The sequence below is a fragment of the Somniosus microcephalus genome, chromosome 3, assembly GCF_052327205.1.
Source record: "Somniosus microcephalus isolate GS21.2 chromosome 3, FLI_Smic_1.0, whole genome shotgun sequence".
Taxonomy (NCBI): Eukaryota; Metazoa; Chordata; class Chondrichthyes; order Squaliformes; family Somniosidae; genus Somniosus; species Somniosus microcephalus.
Genome location: NC_140989.1, coordinates 253,186,207 through 253,199,632, shown reverse-complemented (window position 1 = coordinate 253,199,632; position 13,426 = coordinate 253,186,207). Strand labels below are relative to the sequence as shown.

Here is a 13,426-nt window from a genome sequence, read left to right as displayed (position 1 = left end):
CCCCCGCTCCCCCTTCTCTCTCTCTCGTCCCCCCGCTCCCCCTTCTCTCGTCCCCCCGCTCCCCCTTCTCTCTCTCTCGTCCCCCCGCTCCCCCTTCTCTCTCTCTCTCGTCCCCCCGCTCCCCCTTCTCTCTCTCGTCCCCCCGCTCCCCCTTCTCTCTCTCTCGTCCCCCCGCTCCCCCTTCTCTCTCTCTCGTACCCCCGCTCCCCCTTCTCTCTCGTCCCCCCCGCTCCCCCTTTTCTCTCTCTCGTCCCCCCGCTCCCCCTTCTCTCTCTCTCGTCCCCCCGCTCCCCCTTCTCTCTCTCGTCCCCCCGCTCCCCCTTCTCTCTCTCTCGTCCCCCCGCTCCCCCTTCTCTCTCTCTCCTCCCCCCGCTCCCCCTTCTCTCTCTCTCTCTCGTCCCCCTGCTCCCCCTTCTCTCTCTCTCGTCCCCCCGCTCCCCCTTCTCTCTCTCTCGTCCCCCCGCTCCCCCTTCCCTCTCTCTCGTCCCCCCGCTCCCCCTTCTCTCTCTCTCATCCCCCCGCTCCCCCTTCTCTCTCTCTCTCTCTCTCCTCCCCCCGCTCCCCCTTCTCTCTCCTCCCCCCGCTCCCCCCTTCTCTCTCTCTCCTCCCCCCGCTCCCCCTTCTCTCTCTCTCTCTCTCGTCCCCCCCGCTCCCCCTTCTCTCTCTCTTTCGTCCCCCCGCTCCCCCTTCCCTCTCTCTCGTCCCCCCGCTCCCCCTTCTCTCTCTCTCTCTCTCTCCTCCCCCTGCTCCCCCTTCTCTCTCTCGCGTCCCCCCGCTCCCCCTTCTCTCTCTCGCGTCCCCCCGCTCCCCCTTCTCTCTCTCTCTCGTCCCCCCGCTCCCCCTTCTCTCTCTCTCTCGTCCCCCCGCTCCCCCTTCTCTCTCTCTCTTGTCCCCCCGCTCCCCCTTCTCTCTCTCTCTCGTCCCCCCGCTCCCCCTTCTCTCTCTCTCTCGTCCCCCCGCTCCCCCTTCTCTCTCTCGTCCCCCCGCTCCCCCTTCTCTCTCTCCTCCCCCCGCTCCCCCTTCTCTCTCTCGTCCCCCCGCTCCCCCTTCTCTCTCTCTCGTCCCCCCGCTCCCCCTTCTCTCTCTCTCGTCCCCCCACTCCCCCTTCTCTCTCTCTCTCGTCCCCCCGCTCCCCCTTCTCTCTCTCGTCCCCCGCTCCCCCTTCTCTCTCTCTCTCTCCTCCCCCCGCTCCCCCTTCTCTCTCTCTCTCTCGTCCCCCCGCTCCCCCTTCTCTCTCTCTCGTCCCCCCGCTCCCCCTTCTCTCTCTCTCGTCCCCCCGCTCCCCCTTCTCTCTCTCTCGTCCCCCCGCTCCCCCTTCTCTCTCTCTCCTCCCCCCCGCTCTCCCTTCTCTCTCTCTCCTCCCCCCGCTCTCCCTTCTCTCTCTCTCCTCCCCCCGCTCCCCCTTCTCTCTCTCTCGTCCACCGCTCCCCCTTCTCTCTCTCTTGTCCCCCCCGCTCCCCCTTCTCTCTCTCTCTCCGCTCCCCCTTCTCTCTCTCTCGTCCCTCCGCTCCCCCTTCTCTCTCTCTCTCTCTCGTCCCCCGCTCCCCCTTCTCTCTCTCTCCTCCCCCCGCTCCCCCTTCTCTCTCTCTCTCGTCCACCGCTCCCCCTTCTCTCTCGTCCCCCCCGCTCTCCCTTCTCTCTCTCTCCTCCCCCCGCTCTCCCTTCTCTCTCTCTCCTCCCCCCGCTCCCCCTTCTCTCTCGTCCACCGCTCCCCCTTCTCTCTCTCTCGTCCCCCCCCGCTCCCCCTTCTCTCTCTCTCCTCCCCCCGCTCCCCCTTCTCTCTCTCTCATCCCCCCGCTCCCCCTTCTCTCTCTCTCCTCCCCCCGCTCCCCCTTCTCTCTCTCTCTCATCCCCCCCCGCTCTCCCTTCTCTCTCTCTCGTCCCCCCGCTCCCCCTTCTCTCTCTCTCTCTCTCATCCCCCGCTCCCCCCTTTCTCTCTCTCTCTCTCGTCCCCCGCTCCCCCTTCTCTCTCTCTCGTTCCCCCCGCTCCCCCTTCCCTCTCTCTCTTGTCCCCCCGCTACCCGTTCTCTCTCTCTCTGATCCCGCTGCTTCCCCCCTTCTCTCTCGCATCACCCGCTCCCCCCTTCTTTCTCTTTCGCACCCCCCGCTCCCCCTTCTCTCTCGCATCCCCCAGTTCTCTCACTCCCTCTCTCTCGCTTGCCCTTCATTCTTTTTCCCCTTATTCTTTCTCTCTGTCCCGCACACATTTTTTCTCTATTCCTTTCTCCAGGAAAAAAAATCTACCATGAAATACAGACACATGCTGGTGAATCACGATGCATTACATGCGGGAGAGATTTTGACTGCTCATGCACTACCTACAGGAATACTTCTTGTTGGCTTATTCTTTGCTTGACTTTCAAGCCTCTACCAAGAATCTTCAGTCAAATGGATGGAAAAACAACTTCTTCTTGGGCTTCAATAAAGAAAGTAGTTGCATTTATATAGTGCCTTTCACCACCTCGGGACAACAGAGTGCTTTACAGCCAATGAAGTACTTTTGAAATGTAGTCACTGTTGTAATGTAAGAAAGTACTTTATTGCTTCATTCTACTGCATGTAAATTGATAAGAAACACAAAAGTTGTTTTTCTTTGAATAAAAGTTATTAACTGCTTTGGTGCTGGATTTTCAAACCTTTGCAGTTTGCTTTTTCAATCCTAACAAGAGTTGGAATAACTGAAACCGAACTAATTGCAACATATACACATCTACTGATCAGAGGTCTCGCTGCTGTGTGATGACATCATCTGGGTGTTGACTGTGGAGGAAGGGGCAGTGTCCTGATCGCATGACACCAGTGGACACGTCTGTGGGTTTTGAAAGGGTAACATTAAAAGACGTGACATTGGTTACATAATCTACTACGTGTTGTGAACAGCTCATTGCTGTGCATTTGCAATTAGAGGGCAGTGCTTTCACCGCAGTAGGGAACTAACCGAGTTTGATCCTTGGTCTGTGCTGAAATAGCTGATCTCCACTGGAGTGGTAGAAGGTCCACTATCTTAATATCAACTGCATAGCTTGGTAGCACACTTGCCTCTGAATCAGAAGGTTGTGGGTTCAAATCCCACTCAGGAGACTTCCACAGCTGTGTAGCAATTCCTCCACGATCTTTTGACGTTCTGCCTCAAGCCAGCAAATGCTTCTTCATGATTTTCAATATCTGCCGCCAGGAGTGTGGCAGCGTTCGTTTCTGACACAGACCTTTAATTATCAGGCTGACACTCCAGTGGGAAATGTTTTGGTGGTGGAAAAGAAAGTTGTGATTAATGCCCTCCATATGCATCACCAAAAATCTGGCCAGTAAAGCAGCTGCCTGTCACTAACAGCATGAATAAGCATGAATAACAGTTCTCAAAGACTTGGACCAAAGGGCAATGAAGAAAAAGGACCCCAGTTCACCCTGCCAACGTCAGAAACCGTTCTGGACATTCTTTCATCATGTTTATTTTAGTGTAAAGGTGTACAAAACAAGGGAAAGAAAATCCACAGTTAAATAGAGATAAGAAATCAAAACAAATTGTATTAGCTTCATATTTAGACCACTTGCAGCACCGCCAAGGGCTAACAAGGAGGCGACCATTCATCCTTCTGTTAAGGTAATCTGTACAAAAGAACAATGAACAAACAGCTCATTCAAAAGCAGCAACCACAGGCCTCCACTCCAATACCAAAGCAATGTTATCTAATCTGGTGCCGGCAATGCATGTACAATTAAACCAGATAATTAAAGGTCTATGTCAGAAACAAACGCTGCCACACTCGGGAATGTTAACGTCTGGCGGCAGATATTGAAAAGCATTAAGAAGCATTTGCGGGCTTGAGGCAGTACATCAAAACCTCCTGGAGGAATTGCTACACAGCTTTAAATACAGGAATAAGGGGAAAATAAAATCTCTTGTGTATATGATAGGCTGGAATGTGCTGCTGGTTATCCCACAGCCAAAGAGATTCAGATGATGATAAACCATAGAGGCTTTTTTCTTCCTTTCACCCAAACCCCAGAATGATTCGATTACTTCTGGATGGTCATGGCGTTCATTTCTAGTGTACATAGACCACAATAGCCTCTTGAGCACTAGTGGTTTTGTTGTGATTGAGTAGATGGTATCTGACAGCAATCTTCTTTTGTATGACAGCTTGAAAAGCAACATTCAATGCCGAGTTCCAAGTTGGCCATCCACTCAATGGTCTTTGGTGATACAGAGTGACTAGAAGCTATTTCGCCAGGGATTGGTTCACAAGATGCTCTGTGGTTTGGGTAGTCTCCACAGTTGCGCATTGGGCCATCCTTCATCTTCCATTCATGTAGCTGGTGGCTGCAGCATCCATGTGAAGTTCTGACGCGGTTTGCAGTGACATATATTTTACGTGGTGCGGGGAAGCTAGGCGGTTGATCCAAGTGGTCCATGATCTGGTCCTGATTCTACCCTCGCCTTTAGATTCCCACATCCTCCATCACTTGTCTTTAGGTCAGATGTCCAAGGTTTTGAGAGATTTGGCCACTAACTGGAAGGGGTTCCTGAACTTAAGGCGGCAGCTCGCAGCTTTTGGAGATCTTCATTAACGGGCAGATCTGAGTTGGCTAGGACCCGATTGTATTCTCCGATTGTTGCTGCTTCACTTCTGAGAGCTGGTGCCAAGATATGTGCGAGGACAGGGAGACTGTTTCAGCACTCCTGTGATGATTATCGTAGTACAGTTGAACATGTACTTCCTCTCCATAATGGTGCTCCATAATCAGTACTGAGAAAACAGGAGCCAAGGTGGCTGTCTGCAGGGCGTGAGCATCTGCTCCCCCAGCTGCTCCCAGATAATTTGTGGATTAAGTCGATCCTAGTCTTTATCTTAGCTGTGGTTTTCATCAGATGTTGACGGTATGTGAGACTATGATCCAGAACCACTCCAAGGTCATTTGGGAAACCCTCGTGCCTGAGTTCAGTATGACAGAAGGGGGCACTCAGGAAGCTTCTTTTGCATGCCGGTTGCTCAAAGGAAATCCAGATACAAATATTCTCTGAGATTCAGATGAAGCCGCCACAGCTTATAATAGTCTACTGCTGAAAATGTCTAGTATGATTGCAGTAATGACAAGTCTTTGGATAATTTGGGGGTTGGATGTCATAATGGGTTAACTTCTGGGACCTGAGTGTGAATCCTGTCCAAACTTGTGGAATGAATGTGTCAGGTGTAAAGGTTTCGGAGCTTAACCAGTTCTCAGTAGGTATGGACCCCTGCATATAAAACGTCCAAATTTGCTACGGATTGACACGAAATTGGCATTTTTACTCGAAGATTGTAAAGATGCCCCAATGGGAGAAATGGAAACTTCACACTGGTGCATTAGAGCATACTCTTCTGTGCACCATAATATAAAGCCTGTTTTGGGAGTGTAGAATCTTATGGGGTTTTGCTCTGTATCTAAGTGGGATTGCTTAATGCTGACTCGAGGTGCTCAAACTAGAAAGTGACCCCATTCCCCAGAACTTTGATGGTTCAGAAATTCATCCCCCAAAAAACTTAATTGTGGGAAGTCTTCAGATGTATTGTATACTGTTACAGGAAGGATGAGTGCAGTATTATCTTAATGCTGCAGAGTCGCACACATCTTGGCCTGTTGACTATTCCGTGTGCAGGAGGTGTTTATTTGTTTCATTGTTACCGCTCCATAAACTTGGCAACTTTGTACATCGATTAGCTGTAAGAACACAGTGACCTGTTTATAATGTGCTAAGTGATGATGCGTAGTGACATTTGGAGACTACTTTATAACACTCATTTTCATTTTGTTATAAACTGGTAGGTGGAAGAAAGTACAATCTATCAGATCACAGCTCAGGCTATACACCACTGGTCAAATGTATTGAACATTAAATAATGAACAACGCTCAGTATATTTACAATAATTATAAACTTAATGTCAAAAGCAACAAAGATGTTCACTTGCTTGCCTCTGTGCTAATCCTTGAAACACGGTTTGTTTTAACATAACTGTATATTACCATGTAGTCCCCTTACTGAATCTGCGGAATACTGAGCCATGATCCATCCCTTATCTTTGCTGGATTCAAACTGACTGCTGTCTGGCTGTCAGACAGGCAGAATATCCCAGAACAACAGGAATTAAAAACTGTATTTCTCTTAACTACATTAGATGGCCAGCCATTCACAAGATTGAAATCTGCATTTGCCCGCACAAATACAGCTGCCAGCGAAACCTAGAGTGTAAAACACAAAAGGATGCTGGTGATTGATTGGAACAGCCTGACCAATTGATCACACCCAAACCCTTTTCGACAGGCATCCATCCAAGGATATTGGCAGCAATTGATTCATGCCTATTAAGACTTTCCTGAACTAAGCTTATTTTCTCTTCAGTCCTGAGGTGTATATACATCAGCTGGTCTGGGATATGTAGCCTGCAGAAACCATAGACAAATTTACGAATGAATTTGAAAGATTCTTATGAATGAACATGGAAAAACATAAACCAGTTCAGCCGGCATAGGTTCGGTGGTAAAGGAAGGAGCTGCTTAAATAACCTGGCAGTATTTTCAAAGATGTAACTGACCCAGTGGGCAAGGGTAGCACATTATGTACCCTATTATGTACTTGGATTTTCTGAAAGCTTTTGTTGAAGTTCAGCATTGATTATCAATAGCTATGGTAAATAGTCATGTGATAAGGATTAAAGTATGGCACTGGATAAATACGTAGCTTAGGAACAGGAAACAGAGGGTACCCATAAATGAACGCTTTTTCAGGCTGAGCGACATTATGTGTAGGACAATCTAGCGGCCAGTTTTGGGACAGTCACTGTTTTAACAAGTGTTTTGGTTGAGGATATTGTAACCAAATCTCCAAGTTACCAAATTATAAAATAGGATGCTGTCCATTCATGAGAAATAATAGATAACTAGATTCAGAAGGATTTAGAGCTTGTAGGCAATTTGGCAGATGCAATTCTATATAGGTAAGTGTAAAGTAATTAGTATGGGAGGAACTAACCAAAAGAGGAACGCTATTAAATGGAACAACTGTACAAACCTAGGTTATTGTGGATAGATCTATGAACAGCCCAGCTTGGCTGCAATAGAAATGTCAAATTGGGTCACAACAATAGAGAATACACATAAAAAGTGGTTATATGTTGCCAGTTAAGGAGTTTTCCAGTGCAGCTGAGATCAACAATGCACTAGCATGAGCTTTACATCTACAGCCCCGATGCAGTGGGTTCCAAGTGTCGCTACACCATTTAAGCATCCTTTTTTAGGATGGGGAAGGAGGCGCACGCATTGTGTGCCTGATTACACCTGTAACATACACAGTCAAAAAAGATGATCACAACCCTGATGGTGAACAGAAAGCTCTTAGTGACCGAAAAGAGTTAATGTGACAGTGAAGGGAATATTCAAACCACTGGAGTTTTGATTCTTTTTCATTTCTATTGCCCATGTAGGGAGAAGGAATTCAAGAGTATGTTAACATTTCTGATTAATCAGCTTTTAACTACCACGCTTTAATTTTTTTTTAACACATCTTAACACAGTCAAATGAAGTGTGGGTGAGACCCCTCCCACTAATGGCAAAAGCACCAGCTGGTATAAGACTGAGGTATATAGAATGGGGAGGCCCCAGGCTTGATCCTGGTTAGTCTTGTGTTAATTAGTCTCATTCCTTGGATTGAAGGGGAATGGATCACAGTCCATGCTGTTGATTACTATCCAGTTCCTAACTGGAAATGCACATTACATCTTCGGTTATGGTCAGGATTGAGCTCGGTGGCAGTGTCCCCCCCCGCCCCAAACTCCGACAGTCAGTTACCCTGCCTGAGCTCACACGCTAAGATGACCAGTTGGGTGAGGTATCGGGCTGCGGTTGCTGCTTGTGGAACCTTAGCTCAAGTTGTATTCCTTTCAGGAGTGTAAGATTAAGGAGAGAAGATTTGGAGGAGGGGCAAAGAGTGGGCTCATGCACAAAACCTGATCGTGCAATCTTTTCATTTTTATATACTTCACAAATCAAATCAAATCATAATCACTGCATTTCCATAGACATTGTAATGAGAAACAACACTTTAGGCAGGTCTACTGTATTGAAAATGGGTTAGTGACAAAATCTGGGAATGGTTTATGTGTACACTAGTTACATTCAGCACTCCAATCTGTTTGCATGTTGAGATAAGGGTTAAATATGCAGGTTAAGTCTGATACACCAAGCACGTATTGCAATTTACTCGGATGAGTTTCACTGAAATTTAATCCATTCTAAGCTGTGCTGCAATATTGATGAGGCTGGAGTGGGGGAAATGTGTTGGCTCTGTTGTTCGAATTTAAAATGTTGACTACTTTCTCCATCAAAAAAGGATAACAATAGACAATGAGATCTGTTGTACTTTTTAAAATTTGTATTTCAAACAACTGATTGTGACTTTACAGTAGTTTAAATAGATTTTGTTATTCCATTTTTGGTGTGGCTGGTTTGTCACTGATTGTGAAGCATCACTATCAATATAGTTTGTGTGTAATAAAAAAAAATATAATTGCCATTAATGATGTTGGAGTTTCCCCTGACAATGCTACCATTAGTCCAAAGCCAAAACATGAGAAATACACTGAAGCAATCACACATGCATCCTGTCTAGTGCCCAAAAGTAAGCCTAAGTGTCAGCTGGCTACAACAAAACAGCTATGAGCTACTTGTATCCAGATGTTTGCCAGATACAAAAGCCATCAGCACAGCAAACCCCTATGTTGGCCAGATGTTTTACAGTATATATATCCTTATACAGTTGGCTGTTCATATCTCACTATCTGTAAATGTGAAATATCTGTGCATTCTTAATTTGTTACTTTTACGGTTTCTTTAATGCTGCCTTTTTGATCCACAATCAAGCTTTTGCTTCTCTCCCTTTATTGTGAAAGAGTTTCTCTGCACAGTACTGCCCACCTCGTCTGCTGTATTAGCTCTCAGTGGAGAGCAGCAGGTTGAGATCACTAACAGTGTCACTGGGCTTGACTGATGGATCATTAGAAGCCAGGGTCTCTCATCTGTTTCCTGTCTGTTCCAGGAGAACTTTCTGCAGACTGAAATGGTGATGTCATTTAAAATGCCGTTCGGATAAGGGCAAGGCAGGGGGAGGTGGGGCAAGGCAGGGCAGAGGTTGCGATGCCCATCGTCCTATTCCAGCGAAGAGGAAAAGGAAGGAGAACATGTTTAACATGGAGATTTTAAGACTGTTTAATTCATTTGTCCGCAGGTTGCAACCATCTAACGGGGAGGGAGGAGATTTCATCTTAGAGATGATCTGTGGGCGGTGCACGTTGAAGCCATTTGCGTAGAACTATGGGCTGTGCCTCAGCCAAGCATGTCTCTACTGTTCAAAACGAGGAGGAAGCGCAGAAGGGCAAGAACTACCAAAATGGCGATGTCTTTGGGGGTATGTACCAAGGATGGCTTGAGGGGCATTAAAATGGCTGTCTTGACTGTGTTAACCATTGACTGCTTAGGACTACATTAGCACTGTTTGCAACGAGAGCAGAATTGAAACGAGCTAAAATACTCGTGGGAAATTTAGCGAATAACGCAGATGTATAGAGCTGAAGATGTGTGTTTTTATTTTAATGATATATAATTGATCTGTGCAGTATTTGAAGTGTTTTCCAGACCTATATTGCCGCTTTCATGCTGTGTTAGACCTTGCCTCTAAGGTTGGAAATCATTAAATACCCTATTTTAACAAGACATGCATGATATAAAAAGGATGTTTTTATGTGGCTTCTCTGCTATGAGGGAGCAGCCAACCATTTATTTATTACTGTTAGGGCTGCTATGTGATATCTGACGTGAAGTTTGTGGTTTTTTAAAAATCTCTTCAGCTCTTTTCCTTTTAAATATTTTGCAGCAAAATGTAAACATTTGTCCTTTCCTGCTGGCGACAGGTTTTAACCGCCCATTGCTCTCTTTTAATCAGCTGCCAAGATGCTGCTTTTGCTCTATTGCTTCAAGTGCATGGTTCCCTATGACATCCTGCCAGGTTGAGACAGTGCAAGTAATCCTGGAGATTGACCGCTGATATTGCTGTCTTTGAAAATATGTACCAGACGCAGCAGTTAGAATTGGAGGGTGTTTCTCCCAACACCTGATTACTGATGGTTATTGCAGTTGTACTAGTTACAAAATATTTATATTTTCATTGAAAGCCAACTGTACGTTATTTGTGCTAAATGTGGAAGAAAAGTATGTTGATTATTGGGTGATTATTACTTTTTGTTGCACCTTAGCATAAAACTGAATTGCTTGTTATATAGAGAATGGTGAATGATGCCCAGTGGTGTAATGATTCCACCTGCTCTCCTCGGGCTGACTAGATAACTCACAGAATCACAGAATCTACAGTGCAGATAGAGACCATTTCGGCCCATCGAGCCTGCACCGACACATATCCCACCCTATCCCCGTAACCCCACGTATTTAATCCCCTAACACTAAGGGTCAATTTATCATAGCCAAACCAACCTAACCCGCACATCTTTGGACTGTGGGAGGAAACCGGAGCACCCGGAGGAAACCCACGCAGACACAGGGAGAATGTGCAAACTCCACACAGACAGTCACCCGAGGCTGGATTTGAACCCGGGTCCCTGGCGCTGTGAGGCAACAGTGCTAACTCCCAGGTGATGGCCGAGCAACTTTGTAAAGAGAGACTTTTAGCATTACGCTGCTGACCTTAACATGACCTTAACCTGCATTTTTCATTTTGATGAAAAGGATTTTTGAGTTTTTTGTCAATGAAAATCAGTCAAAAGTGATTCTGAGAATTCAAAACAAAGTCCTTATAGTTTTGGTATCTGTTTGTGAAATCTGCCTGGTCCTATTAAATTTGGTTTCTGCTAACTTGTTTTTACACATGCTGGAGCAGTTGCAGATTGCTGTTTGATATGCAAAATGCCACTTCAGAGGCATTATACTCCTACAGAAATGTTTTGATTGCAGAGCAAGTAAAAACCCTTAAACATTTACTGCTTACTTTGTCCTGTAATTAGTAAAATCAAGGTGAAATACTGGGTAACATAAAATTGCTGGAGCTCAGGAAGCCATCATGTTAATTTGATAAACTTGGTATGACTGTGGAAGGTACCTTTTGTTCTCTTGCATCCCAGTTTTCATCTTCAAAGGGTGTAACCTGAATGCTATGTTCCCAGCTCGTCGGCTCTTGGTACAGTGCAATTTATGTAGAGTGCCTTCAGGAAGCTCTTTGGGCCATTATGAATCCCCATGTATGAGAGTTACAGCACAGACACTAGTTCAGGTTTAATATTTTCAGTGTGCTTTGTTAAGTGTAGAGTCTTTGATTATTTTTTGAGCAAGGAGCTGCTGCATTGTGTCTTGTCTGTTATGTTGAATAAAACTGTAGTTTATAACCTAAACCAAAGTCTTTGGTGTTTGTCCCTCCTTTTTCCAAAGTCTCAGATCATGAGAGGGCTAGTGTCATATGCGGTTAACTGTAATCAAAGTGGAAAGATACCTAATAAAAATGTCAGACTGACTTGTATTGGATCACCTGAATGACTCATTGTGCTGTATCACTGATGGACAGTGTCATACTTTCATACGCCATTGAGTTTCTGAGCTCAGTCAGAGATGCCAAATAGAGGTGAAATGTGTATTTGCTTGTCGCAGTTAGTAGCTCTTGTCTCTAGGTCTGTAGATGGTTGGTTCAGGCACACACTAGGACTTCAGCACATGGTCTAGGCTGGTGCTCCCGTGCAGTGCTGAGGCTTGTTGGAGATTCCGGTCTTTGGATGAGGCGTCTGCATGTTGTGGCGGTTCAACAGTTGGACTGTAAAAATCCCATGACTCTATTTGAAGAAGAGTGGGATATTTTCCTGATTTCATGGCCAATATTCTTCCCTTAACCAACATCCACAGCACACATTAAATGGACATTCACCTCCTTGCTGTTTGTAGGACATTGTTGTGTGCAAAGTGACTTCTGCATTTGGTGACACTGCAATGTTGACTGCACTGCAAAACAATTTGTACGTGAAGTGGTTTGGAAGGTTTCTGACTGACAATAGGCAATATATAAATGCAAGTTCTTTTCCTTTCTAACGGTTACTGCAATTTAAAAAAAATCTATACAATCTCGTGGAATATTTCAACATGAAACAGACTGATTAAATAAATGTAGTGCTTAGTATATTAATACTTGTAGGGGAGGGGAGGGCAGGTTATTGGATGCAGAATCTGAACCAGGCTCCTCTCCCAGTCATCTTGAAAGCCTGTCAGTGGAACGTTGGGTGTTCAGGGAACAAACCATCCATCCCACCTATGCCCTGAGGAGGAGTGGGTGCATGGTCTTATGAGGAAAGAAAGAATTACTGGTGATTTGATGCATGTTAGACTTGCCGGGGGCATTATTTCAGACATAAGGAGGTTGATTGGGAGGAGAAAAATCTTAACTCCTAGTGTTATCCCATTGCCAATAAAAAGGTAGCCTATTGTGTAATTATATTGTGATTTTTGTTTTTGTTTCAGACAACCATCTGTTGATCAGTGTACAAAGTTAAAAGTTAGTAAGCAAATACAAAGCATAAAAAGCAGTTGTAGAAACATTTTCGTAAAGAGCTAAGTGAAGTCGCTCCCAATGGCCTAGTGGGTTTCACAGCCTTGCAGCCATGGAAGATCCCAGGTTTGATGTCCAGTCTGTGTGGAGTTAGTTGATCTCAGATGGGGTGCTAGTTGGGAGTGCTATGATTGGTCTGAGTGGCCCGAATTTAGGGAACGTCACTTCGGACTGCTATCCAGCGAGTCCTGCTGGAAGTGTGCACATGTAAATGTTGGGAGAGTGCAGGATTGGGCTCATCTCTCAACGCCTCTACCAAGAGCCTGCCAACACTCACAGTCTGGGCTCACCAGAGTAATGGCCATTTGGACCAAGAAGCAGAGGGTGCCCAATACCTAGAGAACCACATCCCGGTGGACCATATACCTTCAGCAGAGCTGAGCAAAAGGGGAAAACTGGCAAGGAATATGAATAATCAATTAGGCAAAGTACTAACAAAAAAAAGTTACGTGAAACTTAGAGCGTTTAAGTCCTGCGTGATACTGTTTTGATAGCCCTTCCCCACATGGCACTTCCATTGAACAATGAAAGGACAAATAGAGTTCAAAAAAAGACTTCAGAGGAAACTAGTACAGTACTTCCAGTAACAGTTTATTGACCAAGGTGCAGTTTCAGCACTGAGGATTTAGTTAGTAATGTCTTTAGGGGGCATGCAGTTGAATGTTCTGTACAGGCAAGTGATGGGTGAATTGCGTGTGTAAAATTACTTTTTTTAGGCTGGGAATTTTTTTTTGTCAGGTGGTTGAGTCATGGAGGCAAATTGTAATGACACCTCTCTCATTCAAACCAATAGGAA

General features: G+C 45.8%; 1 long non-coding RNA gene across 2 annotated transcripts in view; it reads left to right on the top strand.

Annotated features, from left to right (window-relative positions):
* Positions 1-13,426, top strand: part of LOC147121842 (uncharacterized) — an 80,789-nt gene that overhangs the window by 49,504 nt on the left and 17,859 nt on the right. Inside the window, exons 2-3 of one of the 2 annotated variants that reach the window (XR_015077628.1) lie at positions 9,262-9,441; positions 9,976-12,078. This is a non-coding gene — a long non-coding RNA (uncharacterized LOC147121842). Of the gene's footprint in view, positions 1-9,261; positions 9,442-9,975; positions 12,079-13,426 lie in introns of those variants that run through there. The other variant, XR_015077627.1, reaches the window with a different exon arrangement.